Raw genomic sequence first — 22104 nt, forward strand, 5'->3', positions numbered from 1 at the left:
TCTTTCTCCTTATTTCTAATACCAGTTCCCAGCCTGGTGCCAGGCTGGTACTACAAATTCCCTCTTCCACTTTCTCTCCATCTGCTTTGAGTTTACAAGTTCCAACTGCAGAGTTGTTTTTTTATTTACAAACAAAACAAAAAGAAAAACAAACAAACAAAAAACCCCTTTCTTCCCAATGATACACTCTAGACTTTCCACATGATTGACAGCTGCTCCCTCAAATATGGGACCATGTCATCCCAGGTTCTCTTTTCCTCTCTTACTAGCTGTTTGTTACAAATATCAACACATTCCATTTTGTTGTTGTTGTTGTTTAAGTTTTCTCTTCTCTTAGCAAATAACCTGGATTCTCTGTAACAAAAGTGACAGTAGGTAGCTAATTAAAGAAGCAAACATTTTTTATCCTTGAGACTCTGGATGGATGTTGAGGGGACTGTGTATGTCCACCCATTAAAAAATATTATTCCTTGTCCTGAATACATCCATTCTCTTGTGTGTGTTTTCCATTATCCTATAATTATTCCATTCGATTCTAGTGGATTCCATATGATTCCTCATGGAGGATCTAACTCAGTTTCTCCTTTTTCCTCAAGCCTTCAATCTTCTCAAATCCTCTCTTGTTTACTGATTTGCATCTTCAGGATTTTCATTCTTGAGAATCAAGCAGTTCCTAAAGACTCAATTACAGCAGCTCTGTATGTAACTGTTGGGCTTGCTTACTAATTCAGAGAATAAGGCTATTTAATATGATACTGTAATTTAATTTATACCAATTTCAACACATAATTAAATATATTTTTCAGTACTTTCTCTAGCCTCAGAGGAAACGTGTTTTCTTTACACTTATATCCTCCAATGAATTAGTTCCCAGCCTCAGCCTCAACAAAAATGATTGAGAAGAGAAATAGGGAATGAAGAGGTTGTTTGATTTTCTTCCCCAGAAAGTGTTTTGAAGTCAAATAAGTATTTTTATTACATTACATGGTTCCTTTATGCACTTCTGATCTCCCCAAAATAAAGCATATTGTTTAATTAACTATATAATTATATTATGCAAGATCAATATTTTCATGAAATACCATTATGACCACCTAGGTATATCATTATTCAAGGTAGTGTCTAGGTACTATAGAAAAAGGGATGATTTTGATATAAGCACAGTTCTCAAGGAGGTTTGAAGAGAATTAACAAAAGTTATGGTGAAATAGGTGGCACTGAGAAGAAACACCAGTTAAAATGGAGAGAGGTGGACAGAGGCAAGGAAGTATTTTTTGGAGATAATCGTACCTAAGACTTTGCCCCTTTTAAAGTCTTAAAATATGGGCAAAAGTTAGTCAGGTCATCTTAGTTTTTGGAGCCACCAAAAGCAGAGTCTGAGACTGAGCCTAATGAGCAGGTAGATTGTTTGGAAATTGATCCTAAGCAGCATAAGGGAAGGTGGCGGCAAAAAAAGGAAGGAGGGAAAGCCAAGATATCTATGTGTTTTGGGGAAGGTCACCAAGACTGGGATGGGTGCTTGATTATGTGGAACATTCTCAGGAAATGTAGACAGTAGTCTCAAAACAATCCACTCAGAGGATGAAAGGGAAACATTTATTTATGTCCCCTGTTTAGTCAAGAATGACCCCACCGGCATCAACTTCCCCCGTATTCACACATCACATGGCTACACGCACATTTCCACAAGCATCTCACACCACAATAGCATAGAAACCCATGGCAGGATATGAAATGTACACATACAGGTCCACACCTGTGTGCAACTCTTTGAAGCCAGCACAAAACTATTCACATATAGTGTCTGAAGTCAGAAGTGAAGCCAAGAGGATATAAAGCGACACATAAGAAATACCTCATTCACAGGTCAAAGAAAGAATGGTAGCAGATACATAATGAAAAACAATACAGTTTGTGTGTGGGCCGAGACTAATAAGAATGATATTGCAGCAGGAGTATTCATGTGAAGCAAGGTAGGGTGAGACAAGAGATTGGAGAAGGAGATGAAGCTTTAAATGCCACGTTAAGAAACTTGGAATTAATTCTATAATTAATGGGAAATAATTTAAAGGAATGTACTCACAAAGGTTTCAATCTGTAATAATGCTGTTGATAAAAAATAATGTTTGAAAGCAGTAAATGAAATGGGAGGAAGAAAAGAATTATTTGAAAGGTGGGATTTTTGCTCCAGGAAATGATGTACTATATTATTGTTTCTAAACTGGGCAATTTTGCCTCCCAATGGACACTTGGCAATGACTAGACACATTTTGTTTGTAGCAATTGGGAGGATGTTACCATATGGGTAGAGGATGACGATGCTGCTAGATAGGCAACACACAGCACAGCCTCTGATAACAAAGAACTATCCAGCCCTCAATGTCAGTAGTACCAAGGTGGACAAACTACCTCAGTATCCGCAGTTCCCAACATCAGTTGATTGAATCCGTGGATGCTGCAGAACCCACAGGTATGGAAGGCCTATACCATTTTATATAAGGGACTTGCCCACCCTCAGATTTTGGTATCTGTAGGGGTTCCTAGATTCAATCCCAGCTGGATATCAAGGGATGACTGTGCTTTGGTTCAGCTAAAGATGTATGTATGTATATACATATATAGAGATTGAAGGCATTGAAGAAATAAAGCAGTAAGGAACTGTCAGAGCAAGATGAGCAGCATAAGAAAATCCAGAGACAGTAGGATTTTTATTGTGAAAGTGTTGAAATAAATTTGGTGAGAACATATATCTTAATAATGATGAGGGTCTTCCCTGGTGGCGCAGTGGTTAAGAGTCCACCTGCCGATGCAGGGGACACAGGTTCGTGCCCCGGTCCAGGAAGATCCCACATGGCGTGGAGCAGCTGGGCCCGTGAGTCATGGCTGCTGAGCCTGCGCGTCCGGAGCCTGTGCTCCGCAACGGGTGAGGCCACAACAGTGAGAGGCCCGCGTACCGCAAAAAAAAAATAATAATAATAATGATGAGTTTTTCACCCCATGAACATGATACAGCTCTCAATTTAGGCTTTTAAAAATCTGTTAGCAATTATTTGTTGTTTTCAGTACAGAAGTTTTTGATGTATTTTTAGAACTATCTTCCTAAGTCTTTTAGGTTTTATAATGCTCTTATAAATATTATTTTACCTTCCAATTGTTTGTTTTTAGCATATAAATAAAATTGACTATCAAAATTGATCTTACTAAATTCACTTATTAATTCTAGAATTTAAAATTTTGTAAATTTAATTTTCTCTGGTGAATTTTTAAATAATCTTATATTTGGGTAACTGAAAGCACTCTGTTGTACCCTAAAACTACTCACTCTGACTGTCCGGTAATTTTCAAACATTTTTAGTGGCAAAAACTTTTATTAAAATGAAATTTTAACTTAAAGCTCAACAAATGTATCAGATAAATCAGAGGTTTCTCTGGCTGAAGCTGGCGTGAGGAACTTGTATGGGGTTGGGGAAACAAAATCTTGCCTGATTAACCCAGTGACCCCCCCCATGTGGATTGTGTGGGAACTCGATGGAGCCCCAAGGGCTCCATGGAACATAGTTAGCAAATTGATGCAGGTTCTGGGGGCTCTACATTTCTAATTAAAATTTGAACTTCAGAAAGTTGTCAAATTTCTATATTTCCTGAATAAAACATTTTTATTGAAAGAGAATGTGATGTAAACAAAGAGAGAGAAGCTTAACTCTGCATAGGAGACTGACCATTTTGAAAACATGAAGCTGAAGCAGGACCCCGCGAGGCCTTCCCAGGGATAGAACCCCTTTTTCCCCTGCCTCTTGTTTATAGAAAAGCTTTAGTCTCCTAGGCCTTCTTCGAGTTCCAAAGAGCAAATTTAATCAGAGAAGTGAGAAAATGCAGAAACGAAGGAAAAACAAGCAAGATAAAATAATAATAGTTTAGCCATAAAACAAAGTTAAGGACTTTTAGTTCCTCCTCAAGGGCTGTAGATAATATTCTGAGCCAAATCTTTGAGTTGTTGTGCAGATACTAAAACCACCACCAGGGGGCGTCCAGCAGTTAAGACTGCGCTTCCAACGCAGGGGGCTCGGGTTCAATCCCTGGTCAGGAACTAAGATCCCACATGCTGCAGGGTGCGGCCAAAAGAAAGGAGCAAACATATGAAACCCCCGCCAGGTGGAAAAAGGTAATTGCACCCGATGACAAGCACATAGACTCCAGATTGGTTGGAACCAGAAGGTCGATGAAGTCCCAAAACACCATCGGGTTACCTCACCACCAACCAATCAGATGAGTATCACAGCTGATCAGGCACCCTATAACCCTCACCGTTAATGTTGCCTTTAAAAACCCTTCCCTGAAAGCCATCAAGGAGTTCAGATCTTTTGAGCATGAGCTACTCATTCTCCTCTCTCGGCCCCATGTTGGACACCTTGCATTAAACCTGGTGTCAGCAGATTGGCTTTGCTGCCTATTGGGTGAGCAAACCCAAGTTTGGTTCCGTAACAAACATAAGAAAATATTTATAAGGAAAGTGGAGTAACTGAGTATAGGCGAAAGTCAGAATGGGAATCAGAGATCGTTTATGATCCCAGGAAAATCCGAATTTCAAATTAAAGACACGGAAAAGCAAAGGAAATACGAAGGGAACACACACACACACACACACACACACACACACCCCTCTATGCCTAGAAAGACTGTAGCAGAAGTGTTACCCGTGCTATGAAGCCCAGGCATAGAAACTGTTTTTAATCATACAGGCTAGTTGTTCTTTATCAACCACAAAGCCCCCCAACAAAACCAGACTGAACAGGCTAGATCCAAGACAGCAGGCAAAGCAGGCTAAAGGTCATTGCTTTCCTGCCCTGATTTATCTCTGTGTTGGTTTCCAAGTACCTGGTGTTTGGCAGAGATGTTTGGCGGCTGTACTTTGAGAGATATGCAGTGGTCAACCGTCTGGAACCAGCTCTGACTTGACCACGGGAAGGCGCCCGCGCGGATGAAACCTGGAGGTATCGAGAGTTACCTTTGCTTCACTACTGTGCCAAGATCTCTGCCCAAAGCCGGGATTTGTACTGTGCTAGGCACAATTCATGCCCAGTGGAATGCAAGGGAGCCTGAAGGACTGCGCATGCCTTGGCTGTTCCTAGAACTCTCCGCCCTTTTCCCCAGTTTCTGAAGATGCGGCTGCCTCTTACCCCTTAAAAGTCCCCCACTTTCCTCCCTTTGTGAAGAAGGTGCCTTTAGGGCGTGAGTTCCCCTTCTCCATTCTCTGGCCATTGAATAAATGCCTGTCTTGCTTGAACCAAACTCAGTTTTGTTACTGGCAGCGTGAACCTGGGGGTGCGGGGGGAGAGCACTCTGACCCACCAGGGGGGCTTCGGGTTAGTTTAGGCCCTGAGAGAGGAGGCTTTGCATCTAAATTGGTAATAGAAGCTTTTGAATTAAACGGTAGAAATTTGAATCCTCGCTCAAATTGATATTACTGTGTGACCTTGGCCAATCACCTCAAACTCTCTAACTGTTAATTGGTTTATCTATAAAATCAGTTTTTTTGAGGTTAAGTAAAACACTTCCGATTGTGTCTGAAATCAGTAAGAGCTTAATTACTGGTTTCTTTATAGAAAAGGCGTTTCTCCAGATTTAGCATTATTCTACATCAGGCTACCTTTCCCCAAACTGTAGATATAAAAACTAAACGGTAACAGTGACCTTGTATATATTTGATTTTCAGAAATTATGCCATAATAGCAAGAGCATTCATGCCATATAAAAAATTCAATTCCAGGTAGATTTAAAACCTGCAGTGACCATGAAGAAAAATATTAATAAATTCAACTATGTGAAAATTACAATCATAATTTTGCCATCTTCAAAAGACACCATTAAAAAAAAAAAATGAAGAGCCATAGGATGGAAGGAGGTATTTGCAATACGTGTAGCTGATAAAGGACTTTTAACCAGATTATTTCTGGTAAGGAAGAAAATGCATAAAAAAGTCAGACAACCAGTAGAAAAATAGGTTAAAGATTTAAAGGAGTATTTCACAAAAAAGAAACCCAAATTACTAACAAACATAGGCAAAAGCACTAAACTTTAGAAGTCAGGAAAATGCTAAATCATAACATTTTTCTTAATACTAAGATGTGTTGACGAGCAGGTAGAAGCTGCAAGAATTTTCATATATGGCTAGAGGGATTGTAAACTGGTGCAATCTCTTTGGTAAACAATATACCATAATGTAGAAATATTGAAGATGTATTTATTCCCTTTGATTCAGAAATTTCACCCCGTGCATAGGTCATAGAGATATAAATACTTATTTGCAATAGGTACAAGAACGTTTAGAGCACAATTGTTCATAGTTGTCAAATACTGGAAACAATCCAAATGCCCAACAATATGAGAATGGGAAACACATAGGGGGTATATAAATAGAGCAGATCTCAGAGACAGCAACATTAGTGTATCTAAAAGACATCATTTTGAACAAAAGAAAGTAACAAAAGATTATAGATACTGTGTTTATATGAAGTTCTAAAAAAGGCACAATGAAACTATGTTTAAAAATGTGATGAAACCCAACATGTAGCCTTCCCCACCAAGAGAATGGAAACTCCTCACCCAGCAAGCCTCAGCTGGAGTCAAAAGTTGGAGTCTTTCCCATGAAGTGTACAAGCACATGTGTGCCCAGCTGCCCTCTGGCTCTGCAGGCATCTACTCATGTAACACACATGTTTATTGCCAGCATATTTGCACATGCAAACCCCTCATACCTACTTGAACTATTTGAAAGATACTAGCAGGGTATCTTTCATTTTTAGCATTGAAGCAATATTTATACATTTTTTCCTTTGTAGCAAAGCCACATAGGAACTCAAGAAAACAATTATAAATGAATTAGGAAAGTAGGTGCCTCTGGGGCTAAATGAGGGATCTGTGCTTTGTAAGGTGTATCAGCCAGGGTCCAAAACAACTCTAACAGAGGGATAATTACAAACACGTAACTAGAATTCTGAAGAAAACTGTAGGGCTAAGGGCGGTGTACAGGAAGACAAACTTGGAAGGGGATGCCCCTCCCCAAGACGGGGTTCAGACTTCATTCAGAAAGTGTAGTTGGAGCCCACAGCATGGTAAAGTTCACCGAGTTGTCCAGGACAACGTTGGTTCACAGTCAATCACTGGGCAAGCAGGACACACCCCTCTGGGGTGCAAGAGGGCAGAGGATGGCTAGTAGACACAGAGGGAGTTGGGACACCACGTTGAGAACCCAGCATCAGCAAGGCGGCACCTATGTACAGACCATAATAAACACACCAGGAGAAAGATGCCAGTCAGCACCCTGGAATCAGAAAGAGAAGCCCCTTCGTCCCACAAGGTCCCTCTAGGGCCCTGTACCGAAAATGCTTAATATTGCGCTGACAGCAAAGAAGAAAAGTGCTTAAAGCTCCATCATCTCGGAGCAGATAAAAAAAAAAAGGTGGGTTTTGGGGGCTTCCCTGGTGGCACAGTGGTTGAGAGTCTGCCTGCCAATGCAGGGGATGCGGGTTTGTGCCCCGGTTCAGGAGGATCCCACATGCCAGGGAGCGGCTGGGCCCGTGAGCCATGGCCACTGAGCCTGCGCGTCCGGAGCCTGTGCTCTGCAGCGGGAGAGGCCAAGGCAGTGAGAGGCCCGAGTACCGCACAAAAAAAAAAAAAAAGAGTCATGTACCACAATGTTCATTGCAACTCTATTTACAATAGCCTGGACGTGGAAGCAACGTAAGTGTCCATCAACTGATGAATGGATAAAAAAGACGTGGCATATATATACAATGGAATATTACTCAGCCATTAAAAGAAACGAAATTGAGTAATTTGTAGTGAGGTGGATGCACCTAGAGTCTGTCATACAGAGTGAAGTAAGTCAGAAAGAGAAAAACAAATACTGTATGCTAACACATATATGTGGAATCTAAAAAAAAAAAAAAATGGTCATGAAGAACCTAGGGGCAAGACGGGAATAAAGACACAGACCTACTGGAGAATGGACTTGATGATATGGAGAAGGGGAAGGGTAAGCTGTGACAAAGTGAGAGAGTGGCATGGACATATATACACTACCAAATGTAAAATAGATAGCTAGTGGGGAGTAGCTGCATAGCACAGGGAGATCAGCTCGGTGCTTTGTGACCACCTAGAGGGGTGGGATAGGGAGTGTGGGAGGGAGGGAGATTCAAGAGGGAAGAGATATGGGAACATCTGTATATGTATAACTGATTCACTTTGTTATAAAGAAACTAACACATCTTTGTAAAGCAATTATACTCCAATAAAGATGTTAAAAATAAATAAATAAATAAATACAAATAGATAACAACAACAACAACAAAAAAACAATAGATAACAATTCCAAACGTTGGTGAAGATGTACAACAACTGGAACTCTCACACATTGTTGATGGAACTATACACTGGAAAAATGCTTGACAGTATCTACTAAAGCTAAGCATATACACATTCTTGATCCAGGTATTCCATTCCTTGGTAGAAACTCTATAGAAATGTATAAGTGTATGCCCCAAGAGACATATACAGGAATGTTTACAATGGCACTGTCATAATATCCCCAAATTGGAAGCTACCCAACAATCTAATAGTAGACTGGATAAATAAATAGTTGTATATGTATACAGTAAGTACTATTTAGCAGTGAGGATGAACAAATTATAACTGTATACAACAACATGGATAAACCTAATGGACAGTAAAAGAAACTAGACCCGAAAGAGTGCAAATGTTATGATTTTACTGATAAAAGTTTCCAAAACAGACAAACTTAGCCTATGGTGTCAGAAGTCAGGAGAGTGGTTACTCTTAGAGGCTTAATAACTATAAGGGGACAAAAGAGGGCTTCTGGGATCTGGACAGTGCTTTGTTTTTAATCTGGGTGATGGTCACATGGGTTTGTTCACTTTATAAAATTTATTCTGATACACGCTTTTATTCTACACTTTTTGAAGATATATTTAAATTAAAAGTTTGCATCAAAATCTATATTCATATACAAAGAGGAGCTGCCATTAGCTAGATTAAGATAACTGTCTTAGACTGAGATCAGTATCAACACCCCAGTGTGTATTAAATTCTTCTGTTAGACGCAATTGATTTCTACATTTGTGACTATCAAACTACTGAACAAATATTACTTAAATGCTTAATTGCTATGTTAGTGGTAAAAACTTAAGTCGAAGATATGATATGATCCCCAACTTCATTTTACAAAAATACTTTGTATTTACAAAGTATATACTTTGTATTTACAAAGTATTTACAGTCAGTTTGGGGAGATAAGATTAAAGACAAAATGAGCAAATAGAATTTGAAGTCTAAACTCCTCTTGAATCCCGGGAGTTTTCAGCTGATTGAGTTTGGGAAATTGCTCCAGCCACCAAGATATCCTTTGAGGATCACATTTTCTGCTTGCAGAATATGATGTTTATTTTTAAGGTTTTGTGCATCTATGTTTATGAGGAATATTGACTTATAGTTTTCTTGTAATATCTTTGAATAACAGTGGCCTCATAACCTAGGAAGTATTTCTCCTTCAAATATCTGGAGGAGTTTTTGTAGTATGGTACAAACATTTGATAGAATTAGTAAGTGAAGACATCTCACTTGGAATGTTCTTTGTGCATAGGTTATCTTTAATAGACAGTGGACTATTTAAGTTATCTAATTATTGTTTTTCCAGTTTTATTGAAAAATAATTGACATATATCACTGTAAAAGTTTAAGGTATACAGAATGATCGTTTGATTTATATAAATTGTGAAATGATTACCACAATGGATTCAGCTAACATTTATCTTCTCATATAGATACAATAAAAAGAAAAGAAAGAAAAAAAAGGAAAAGAAACAAAAAAGCACGTATTTATTTTTAAAGCAATATTACTATCAAAACGTACCAAGAGGGGCTTCCCAGGTGGCACAGTGGTTGAGAGTCCGCCTGCCGATGCAGGGGACATGGGTTCGTGCCCCAGTCCAGGAAGATCGCACATGCCGCGGAGCGGCTGGGCCCGTGAGCCATGGCTACTGAGCCTGCGCATCTGGAGCCTGTGCTCCGCAACGGGAGAGGCCACAACAGTGAGAGGCCCGCATACCGCAAAAAAAAAAAAAAAAAAAAAAAAAAAAAAAGTACCAAGAGCTAAAAAGTCTGTTATTCTTCTACTAATTGAGAATCAAGAGCATGTACACAGTGATTTACTCAAAAGTAAATGTTTCTTCTCTTATTGTTTGAAGGTATATTTTTCAAACAGAAAGTGACAGAAATTATCTGGTCTATTTTTAATTTATAAATATGGACATATTAATGTTTTCAGTTAGTGAATTCCAGGGTCAGAAGTAGAATCCAAGTCTCTTTGCAACTAGAGATTATCATGCTAAGTGAAGTAAGTCAGAAAGAGAAAGACAAATACCATATGATATCACTTATACGTGAAATCTAAAATACGACACAAATGAACTACCTATGAAACAGAAACAGAATCACGAACATAGAGAACACACTGGTGGTTGCCAAGGGAGAGAGTTTGGAGGAGGGATGGAGTGGGAGGTTAGGGTTAGCAGATGTAAGCTTTTATATATAGACTAGATAAACAACAACAGGCTACTGTACAGCACAGAGAACTATACTCAATGTCCTATGATAAAACATAATGGAAAAGAATATAAAAAAGAGTGTATATATATGTATAACTGAATCATATGCTGTACAGCAGTAATTAACACAACATTGTAAATCAACTATACTTCAAAAAAAAATTTTTTTTAATTTTTTAAAATCCAAGTCTCCTTACATACAATTCATGGTTATCCTTAAATGGTATACATAGGACCTTAACAAATCCCCTAAGTTTGCAGAAAATCTATGAGTGTGAATGGAGGCAGTGGCTATGGTCTACTTTCTTTTTTACTCATTTGATTTCTCCTCTTTCGAGTGGGTTGGAAGCTGAGATTTATTACCAATTGGTAGCCTCTGGTAGTGTGAAAGGAGGATGAGCCTGCCATGGTGGAATAAAAAATGTAAAGTGTGATGAGATGTAATGAAGTGAAATAAAATCTCTGCTCAAAGCCCAAATAAAACTGTCAGTGTTTGGATGCTGTAGCCTGTTAGGCTGGGCTTTAGATAAGAGCAAGTGGGATCAGTGCAGTCTTGAGTGAGCATGCTATAACTTAATTTCTGAAACCACGTATACTAATAGGTTGATATAAAGAATGAAAGGCAACACAACATGCTTCTCATAATGATATTTAATCTTGGTTCAAATCCAGTTTAAAGCAAATATTTGAAGCAAAGTTTGTGCCTGTCCTATAATTACTTACAAATGTACATACTAAATTCTGATCTCATTCTACCATAGAGTTCATTAATAGGTTAATGAAATGCACTCACAGACAATAATTACTATATTTCCATTGAAAATCAAGCGTAGGTTATTTGAGTGACTTGGGCAGAAAAAGTCTTTCTTACTAAAATCAGAAACCCTGAGTCCTCAGTTAACTTCTGACTTGTATAGGAGTTGAAATAGCTCTGACATCCTCCATTACCTGTGGAATGTAAAATGCAGCCATTCAGCAGCTGGATGACAGTGACAAAGTGCAGGCTAATGGTGATCACCCTCTGCACTGACCCTGATGTACCTGGCCTTTTCAAAACAGGGAGGCTAATGTCTAACAAGTCATGTAAAAGTCACTGTGAATGAACCTTAAAGTAAATGCAACCTAGCGTCCTTTGCATTTCAGTGTTCCCTGAAATATCACCACTTTAAGTTCAGTGTCAAAGCCAAAAGGCAAAAATTCTGGATAAGTTTTGAAATAGGTGTTAACTTAACCAGAAAACAATCCAGTAAAAAGGAGTTGATTCACTTGCCATCACCTGATAGTTTTAGAACTCAGTTTTTGCTTTGGTAATCAAGGTGCTGGAATTGGATTTAAGATACTTTCCTTAAAATTGGAATTTAATTATTTTCAGTCAAAAGCTAAAACAGTGGTTTATGAAAATATAAATTAGTTTCATCATAGAAAATCCTGGAAATGGGAGACTTACTTTTAGAATACCAGATATTTTTGCATATATTATTTGCAAAATGAGTATACGTAATCTTACCAAGTAAATATATTTAGATTTTTTTTCTCATTTTACCAACATGGCAACTGAAGTTCAGAAAAGTAAAAGAACTGTTCAAAGTCATAAATTCAGTAAATGGTGGCTCATAATAAAACCCCAGATTTGTTTACGATGTTTTGTTTTAAATATATAACACAACTCCTGGTGCAAAGTGAGATATTCTGTTAATCACTATTTTAGAGCAGTAAAAAATGCATAGTATATATGTTCAACTGTCTAGTTTAACCTGTCTGTATATTCTTCTTTAATAGAATACTGGATCTGCATCACCCTTCTAAGCCTGGAAGGGGAGGTGGAAGGAGGCAGGGGAATCAGAGATGTTGTACTATAGAAAAAAGGTGATCAAAAATGGCATATAAAATTAGTAAATCAGAATTTCGGTGATCTGAAGACCAAGGCACAGCACCCTAAGAAGATAAAACTAGGAGAAAAAGGTTAGGATTTGAGAAAGGAAATAGAATGCTTCCTCAGCTTGGTCTTAATCAGCCTAAGGGCTTTAAGTTGTGATTTGTGTCTTTCTGCTTCCTTCTTTTAGAGACATCTTAAATATTTAAAAGCCTTGTGATTCTCCTTTAAACAAAAACTTCAATATAGAAAGGCTAAGGCTTGATCTTTCAATAATTGTAAATTATGGTTTGTGGCCCTATTTTTTCTAGCTTTATTAAGATATAATTGACAAATAAAAATTATATGTATTTAAGCTGTACAGTTGATGTTTTGATATATGCACACATTGTGTAATGATTACCACATATCCATTATCTCACCTAGTTATGTGTGTGTGCGTGTGTGTGTGTGTGGCAAGAACACTTAAGATACAATCTCCTAGAAAATTTCAAGCACACAATACAGTATTATTAACTATAATCAGCATGCTATGCGTTAGATTCCCCAGAAGACCCTGTTCTCATAGAAAAGGCCATCACTGAATTGCCTGTAGGACAGTTTGACTTAAATAAGAAGAGCAAACCTTGAAGCTCCTGGTCCTGACTGGCAATGAGATTCAACTAATTAAACAAAGAAGCAAAACTAAGACTAAGAATGTAATTGTGTAATCTATAGCTATATATCAGCAGTGACCAACTAACTGTCAAAGAGAGATCATATAGATTCAGAAAATAATCAATTTAATATCAGGATGTGAGCTTCTTAGAAAGCTGCCTCCCTCTTGCTACTTCTCTAATAGGAAAAAAAAATTGTTTTCTCATTGTAATTATTTTGCACAATAAAATAGGTAGTGCAAGTTGTATAAACATACCCTTTCCTCTTGGGATTCAATGAAGTAAAATATAATTAATGTGTTTTTGTCGCTGTTTCTGGGTGTTGGTGATTTTTATTGTAGTTGGAAGTATATAGTTTGGATGTTTTTAAGTGAACATTTATCATTTTTTTAAAAGATACATTTTTAAGACTACTTTCATTTGTAAATATCATTTTAAATGACTTTGTTTTCCATAAATTGGTTCTCATGCCAAAACAATGCTGACTAAGGGTATATATAACTGAGTCATGTATAATCAGCATTACTCTCTTAAGTAGACCATATAGGATGGTAGGACATTCCAGATCTGGATAATAAAACTTATTCTGTTTAGTGATGGTAATAAATCAGCATCATCTGGAAAGTCCCAACACTCTAAAATTTCTTGTAATATTCCCTAACCCTTGGTCAATGCTCTTTTTCTTTAGAATCACAGATACTGGTATGGAAGAAAACTTTCTGGTTATATCATGATATACAAGAACATGTTCCAAGCTGTTTTTGTTTGGGAGGGGAATGCTTGTATTGTTCTGTTTAGTTTAATTTAGCTTACTTTAATTTAGTTCAGTTTTGTTTTTAACTGAAAAGAAGGAAAATACATAGATGCCATTCCAAAATTGCACAGGGAACAAAAATAGAGAGAGATAAGAAGTGCCTGTCAAATGGAGATCTGAGTGATCTGAGTAAATCACCAGCCCCAGCCTACCACATTTTCTTCTGCTTGACAAGAATAGACAGAGTATTAGTGAGAATGATCAGAGTTACACTCAGGGCTGGTGATACCTCTTCAAGAAATAAAAACAAGCTTGTTCTTTCTTCAGTTAATCATTTTCAGTTTGAGATATAGGTTTCCAAACACATGCGGGTCCACTGAGAATCTATTTCTACAGGTTATTTTCTAAAGTGAGAAGGATCTTGAATCCAGCCTCTTTTGGGTAGAAAATTCGTCTTTCAGGACAAACTGGTTGAACAAAATCTCACTACATAAACATTTTCTTGGAACAAAAATATTTTAAAATACATTCTTTATAGCTGTCATATGTTGAGCTCTAAAAGTGCCTGCATATATTAATTCATTAAACACTATAAAGATATAAAAACCTTTCAAAAATTTATTGTTCTTACTATTATTCTCTTGATATTACAAATGAGGAAAACAGGGCATAGAAAAGTTGTCACATTCTCAATGTCAAATAGCTACTAAGTGAAGAGTTAGGTCTATCTCAGTCCTGAACTTGCACCTTCAGTGTTTGCCTTCTACTACCTCTCAAGCAAGAAGCATGGTCATGGAGGTCAGTACAGGAAACAATCTGGATGATATCTGAGAACTAATTAATGGGTTGGAGCCATAGTATAACTGTCTCTATTAATCGGCAGTGTCAGAGAAATTATAGTGTTTGCTATGTGGATTTCTTAGGAAATGATGTCTATATAATTGCATAAAGTCCAGACATTTTCAGAGAAACTAGCAATTTCAAGTTCCAACCATGTTCTCTATTCTTTGTATATTAGGGAAACTTCTATCTCCTATTTTTTTTTAAAAAAGGCTGTAGTTTAGGCTGGGATCAAGGATTATCCATCTGAATTTTTAGAGAAATAATGGAATCTAACCAACGAAAGATGGTTACATGAGTTGGCATTCTGACTTTCTTCTGCTTCAGACCTTTGGCACATCAAGCTTCAGCTTCTATGCTGAATTCCAGCAAAGAGAGTATCTGACCCTTCCTTGCCCTTCCCTGTTCCTCCACCCCTGGTTCCACCTTACAGCTCCAGAGAACTAGGATCGGACATGACTTCTGTCTGCAAACAAATTATCCACTGTTTTTCTCAATACACTAATAGCAGATAGCAGCTGAAGAGTCATGTAATTTTCTTTGTATCTCTAATAAGTTTTCAAATATCAAGGAAATAATAACACATGTTCCTATCAAAGATATTCTAAACACATATCAATTCTCAGACATGCCAATAAAGTTTTATTTAAACTTTCTAAAAGGCATTGAGAGTGCATGGGCAGATGTGTTTCTTTTCGAAATTTTAAAGGATCTCAAGTGTCCAGACTAGGATCGATCATAATCCAACTGTACATTTGTGACCTTCCATTGTGTAGGTATATATTTACTAAATTTATGTGATTAGATTGTTTGTTTAGTTTAACATAATACATATTTGTGAACATACCACCCAGAATGAAGGTGATATTCTTTTTTGTCAATTTTACTGGAGTACAATTTATAGAAAAGAAAATGTACTCATTGTAAGTATACAGTTCAATGAATTTTGACAAATATGTAGACTTGGATAACCATTATCACAACCTAGACATAGAAGACCATCATCATCCCAAAGAGAGCTCCCTGATCCTCTTTTGCAAGGCAATACAGCTCCCTCAGCTCCAGGCCCTGGCAACCACTTAGCTACTCTCTCACTGTAGTTTAGATGCTTTAAGAATTTCATGTAAATTGAATCACATAGTATGTACTTTTTTTCTGATTTATTTCATCAAAATTCTTTTGAAATTCAGTCATGTTGTTGCAGGTATCAACAGTTAATTTTTTTAGGTAGTATTCCATTACATGGATGTACTACAATTTATTTACTTGTTGGCAGACAGTTGGTTTGTTTCTGCTTTTTTGGCTATTCTAAATAAAATTTTTGTGAATACTTATGAACCAGTATTTGCACATTTTTCTTTTTTTCATTTCTCTTGGGTAAATACTTGGGAGTGAAATGGGTGGGCTGAAAAGTAAGTGCATTTATTTTTAGATAGCACAATGTGATGACTTAATATATGATAACATTGTGAAATAATTACCACAATCAAGTTAATTAACACATCCATAAACTCATATAGTTATCATTTTTTGTTTGTGCAATGAGAACACTTTAGATTTACTCTCTTAGCAAGTTTTAAGTATACAGTACTGTATAATTAACTATAATCATCAGGCTGTATATTAGATCCCCAGAGCTGATTCATCTTATAACTGAAAGTGTTTACCCTTTGACCAATATCTCCCCATTTCCCCCAACACCCAGCCTCTGGCCATCACCATTCTACTCACTGGTTCTATGAGTTTGACTTTTTTAGGCTCCACATATAAATGAGACCATACTGTATTTGTCTTTCCGTGTATGGCTTATTTCACTTAGGATAATGTCCCCCAGGTTCATTCATGTTGCAAAGAGAAGAATTTCCTTTTTTTTATGGGTGATTAATATTCTATTGTATATTATATATATATATATATATATATACACATGTACATATGCATATATATACAAATACATATATGTATATTCACACACACACGCCACAGTTTCTTTATCTGTTGACAGACACTTAGGTTGTTTCCATACCTTAGCTATTGTGAATGATGCTGCAGTGAAATTAGGGGTACAGATATCTCTTCAAGACACTGATTTCATTTCCTTTGGATACATACCCAGAAGTGGGATTGCTGGGCCATGTGTAGTTATATTTTTGATTTTTGAGGAACTTCCATATTTTTTTCCCATTATGGCTGTACCAATTTACATTCCCACCAAAAGTGTACAAGAGTTTGCTTTTTTCCACACCCTCATCAATATTTATCTCCTATCTTTTCGATAATAGCCATACTAACAGGTATGAGGAGATATCTCATTTGATTTGCATTTTCCTGATGATTAGTGATTTTCAGCACCTTTTCATATAACTGTTGGCCATGTGTATGTCTTATTTGGATAAATGTCTGTAAGGTCCTTTGCTCACTTTTTAACTGTATCGTTTAGTTTGCTATTGAATTATATGAGGTCCTTATATATTTTGGACTGTAACCTCTTATCAAAAATATACGATTTGCAAATATCTTCTCCCATGCCATACATTGCCTTTCCATTTTTCTGATTGTTTCCTTTGCTGTACAGAGGTTTTTAGCTTGATGTATTCCCACTTTTTAATTTTTGCTTTTCTTGTCTGCTTTTGGTGCCATATCAAAATATATATATATATTGTTGCCAAGACCAGTGTCAAGGAGATTTTCCCCTATGTTTTCTTTAAGGAGTTCCATGGTTTCAGATCTTACATGTATGTCTTTAATCCATTTCAAGTTAATTTTTATTTACGGTGTAAGATTAGGTTTCAATTTCATTCTTTTGCATATGAGTATCCAGTTTTCCCAGCACCATATATTGAAGAGACCATACTTCTCCTATTGTGTATTCTTGAAACCTTTGTTGTTGGCTGTATACGTATGAGTTTATTTCTGGTCTCTCTATTTTGTTTCATTGGTCTATGTGTCTGTTTTTATGCCAGTGTCATACTGTTTTGATTCCTATATCTTTCTTTTATCAGTGTTTTATAGCAGTGGTCCCCAACCTTTTTGGCACCAGGTACCAGTTTCATGGAAGGCAATTTTTCCACAAGTGGGGGGGAATTGTTCAGGTGGTAATGCGAGCAATGGGGAGTGGCCAATGAACTTTTGCTCACCCGCCTGCCCGTGGCTCACCTCCTGCGGCCCGGTTCCTAATAGGCCACAGACTGGTACCAGTCCGCAGCCTGGAGGTTAGGGACCCCTGTTTTAGAGTTTTCAGTTGTACAAATTTTCCACTTCCTTGGTTAAATGTATTCTTAAGTATTTTATTCTTTTTGATGCTATTGTAATTGGCATTGTATCCTTAATTTCTTTTTCAGATAGTTCATTGTTAGTGTATAAAAATGTAACTAATTTTTGTATATTAATTTTTTTTCCTTCAACTTTACTGAATTCATTTATTCGTTGTAATAGTTTTTGGTTGGAGTCTCTGGCCAGAGCAATTAATCAATAAACAGAAATAAAATATATCTGATTCAGAAAGGAATAAGTTAAATTGTCCCTGCAGATGATACAATCTTTTACATAAACAAACACTAAAAGCAGATTTTTCATGGTAACTCATTTCTAGCTCTATGGCTTTTCCCCCTGTTTTTCTCCTATTTCTTTCATCCTTTTCACCCAAAGAAACTGTCACCTGATTCTTATGTTCATCATTCTCTTGCTTTCCATTTCATATGTTCTTTTTAACTATTTCATGTTTCCATAAAGTGTATATGATTTTAGTTGTTTTAACACTAGTAAGGAGGATATTGTACTATAATGTAATAATTTAGTATATTTTTTCACTAAATAGCATGCAATTAACAGTCATATACAGTGTTGCTATAATTTGTTCAATTTGAATGTTGTTCTATAGTCCATCATGTAAGTACACAATTAATTCATCTACCCTCTTGCCAATGAACATTTGAGTTTCTTCTATGGTTTTGCTATTATGAACAGTTTTGCTATGAACATTCTTGTACATGTCTTCTGATATATATATGTATAAACATACATATAAACATATGTTTCTCTTGACTTTATATACAGGATTAGTATTACTAGTCTAAACTTACAAGGTAATACCATGGTGCTTTTAACACTTAGCACTCCTACCAGAAATGCATAAGAGATTTAAGGTGTATATCACTTCCAACACAGATGCTGACTTTAAAAAAAATGCATAAAGTGAGAGTTGCGAGTTAAGTTTTATTTGAGGCAAAATGAGGACTGCAGCCTGGGAGACAGGGCTTCAGATATCTCTGAGAAACTGCTCCAAGGAGGCGAAGGCGGCGGGGGGGGGGGGGGGGCGGCGGGGGGTGGTGGGGGGCGCCCGGCGATATAGAAATTTTGTAACAAAGGGCAGGTAGTCTGTACATCAAAAGATTATTGTTAATTAAAGAAAACCAGATATCTCAAGTTAAGGAATCGAGCGCTTTTCTACGTATGGGAAGATGCAAGAGTCTGGGCTCACTGAAATCATTCCTTTGATATGAACCTCAGCTATCTGGGGCCAGTATTCTGTGTTTTCACATCCTGTGTTTCCTGAGAGCTCACTGTAGGGAGTGGCTGCAGTCTGATGGCTGCTAGATGGCAGGTATTCTTTTCAGCCCTGAGTTTCCTCAGGGCTCACCAGCTCATGTTGGAGGGCTGCAATCGTTGATGACTGTGACATCCTTTGTTTACTGATATGGCCGGAAATATTCCATTTATCACAGGGTTCTTCCAAGCTTTTAAAATATCTGCTCGTTTAATGAGCGTTACACTGGTATCTTATAGCAGTCTTGATTTACATTGCCCTGACAATGGATGAAGTTCATTTATTAGCGATATGTATTTCCTCTGCTGTGAAATGCTTTTTCATGTCCTTTGCCCCATTGTTTTCTTTGAGTTGTAGCTTTACTTACTAATTTGTAGGAGTTCTTTAACTAGCCTTGATAAAATTTATTTGTTGGCTGTATTTATTGCTGATAGCTTTTTCTCATTCATAACTTATGTTTCACTTAGGAGTATTTGTTGATGAACCAATTTTCTTAATTTTAATATTATCAAATATTGTCAATAATTTTTGTGCCTAAAATATGTTCACCAATATGTTCTACTAAGATGCTCACAGTTTTGTTTTTAATATTCAAATCCTTAATCTTTCTGGAAATGATTTTATTTTTGTGGATAGCCGGTTTTTCAGTTTCACTTATTGAATCCTCCCACCCTTTCTTACTGATGAGACAGGACATCTCTGACGTAGTTAAAGTTCTATGAATGGGTGAGTCTAGTTCTTGGTTCTCTATTCCATTGGCCAGTTTTCTATTCCTGTGCCAGCTACATACTATCTTTATTACTATAGCTTACAAAAAGTTCTGATAATTGATATGAACAAACATACAATAAATTATTTACTTACACAATGAAATATGAAACAGTCAAAATGAATGAATGTGATAATATACATAAACCTAAACAATAAATTTTTAGTAAAAAGTCCTAAATTACTACAAATAGCATGGTATACTTTATAATAAATTTTAAAAGAACTGAAAAGTATGTTACCAAACCAAACACATGTCAGTTCGCCCACACGCAGTAGAGCCAATCTACTGACACTGAGTTGTGGTGAAGGAAAGTGCAGCGTTTATTGCAGCATGCCAAACTAGTAGTCCAGGGTAGCTAGTGTTCAAAATACCAGAAATCCCTGCTATGTTTCAGGAAAGTGTTTTTAAAGGCCAGGTGAGGGAGGGGAGTCCCAGGTTATGTAACCAGCATAGTCCTGTGATTGGTTGACGGTGAGGTAGCAGGGCAGTGCCACAGGGGCTAACGTTATCAATCCTTGGTCTCCAGGAGGCCTGCAGGCTATGTGCCCATGGTCATCAAGTAGTTAATGTCTTCCCTTTGGTGGGGGTTTTAGTAACTGTAAAACAACTCTCGAAATGTGCATCAGATACTGTTACCTAAATACTTAAGAGAGGAACTAAACCAGAGAATATGGGGGAGGGGTCTGTCCCAGGAAGGCCCAGTAGGGCCCTGCTTGGTTACAATTAAACTTGTATGGGTACATATAACAAAGAAAATAAATTATATGAAAAGAAAATGCATAAAACTGCTCTTCCTCAGGCTTATGATTCAACAATCCATGACTATAATTCACCACATTAAGATATTAAAAGAGAAAAACAATATGGTTATTTCAGTTAGGTGCAGGGAAAGTATTTGATAAAGTTCAACCTAAATTCATGTCTTAAAAAAGAAAACCTCTTAGTAATTCAGGAATAGATGAGAACATCATTAATCTGATAAAAGTATCTTTGAAAACAAAAAGTCAGACACTGCTGAGCCCCCATCCGTCTTTCACCAGCCACTATGGACATAAACATCCAGTCATGAATGAAAATAAGCTGGATCAGAAACAAAACTGGCTGAGCAGGCTGAGCAGTGTGATGTCACGTCAGCCTGCATGAAGTCTGTAACTAAGCAAGGAGCTGAATTATCCAATGGGGAGGGTAATCTTCTCTCAGTTCCTTACAAAAATGTTGTAAGAATTTGTAGGCCGTTTTGGAGGGTCATCTCAAGTACTGAGTTAAAGACAGAAGATGCTGAACAAAACAACAGATGACTTGTGAAGAGAGGAGGTTGAGACCAAGGTTAGAGTACATCCGCAATGATGTACTGTCTCTTTTGGAAGAGTTCTTGATCCCAGTGCTGCACAAGCAGAGAGCAAACACTTCTATTTGAAAATGAAAGGTGACTGCTACCGTTACATGTCTGAGGTTGCCACTGGTGACAAGAAAGGACTTGTGGATCAGTCACAACAAGCGTACCAAGAGGCTTTTGAAATCAGCAAAAAGGATATGTAATGGACTCCTCCTATCACATTGGATCTGTCCTTAATTTCCCTGTATTCTATTTTGAGATCTGAACTCCTCTGAGAAAGCCTGCTTTCTTTCAAAGACAACCTTGGATGAAACCATTGCTACATTAAGTGAAGAGTCATACAAAGACAGGAGGCTAATAATGCAGTGACTGAGAGACAACGTAACATTGTGCACATCGGATACCCAAGAAGACAAAGCCAACGCAGGAGAAAGTTGGGAAAATTAATCAGTCTTTCAACTTTTGTCTGCATCACCCTAAAATTTACAAAAGATCATTCTCATCCAACCTGTTTTTTATGCTTTGTGACAGTTTTATATTACTTCTATTTGAATTTCTTTCTCATGTGGTTTTTATGTTTAATACTAGAAGACAAGGGTCAGTTAGCATTTAGGGACTTACCTGTTTTCATTATGAGGTACTCAATATGGTGATGTGGAATTTTTATGCAAGTTATTAATGCTTGGCATAGTACTTTTGGTACAT

At 37.2% G+C, this 22104-nt stretch overlaps 1 pseudogene; it reads left to right on the top strand.

Annotated features, from left to right (window-relative positions):
• The first annotated feature begins 2379 nt into the window (after nt 1-2379).
• On the top strand, nt 2380-21846 carry LOC101326277 (14-3-3 protein zeta/delta pseudogene; annotated as a pseudogene).
• Nucleotides 21847-22104: the final 258 nt, after the last annotated feature.

This window comes from Tursiops truncatus, chromosome 6 (genome assembly GCF_011762595.2).
Source record: "Tursiops truncatus isolate mTurTru1 chromosome 6, mTurTru1.mat.Y, whole genome shotgun sequence".
NCBI lineage: Eukaryota > Metazoa > Chordata > Mammalia > Artiodactyla > Delphinidae > Tursiops > Tursiops truncatus.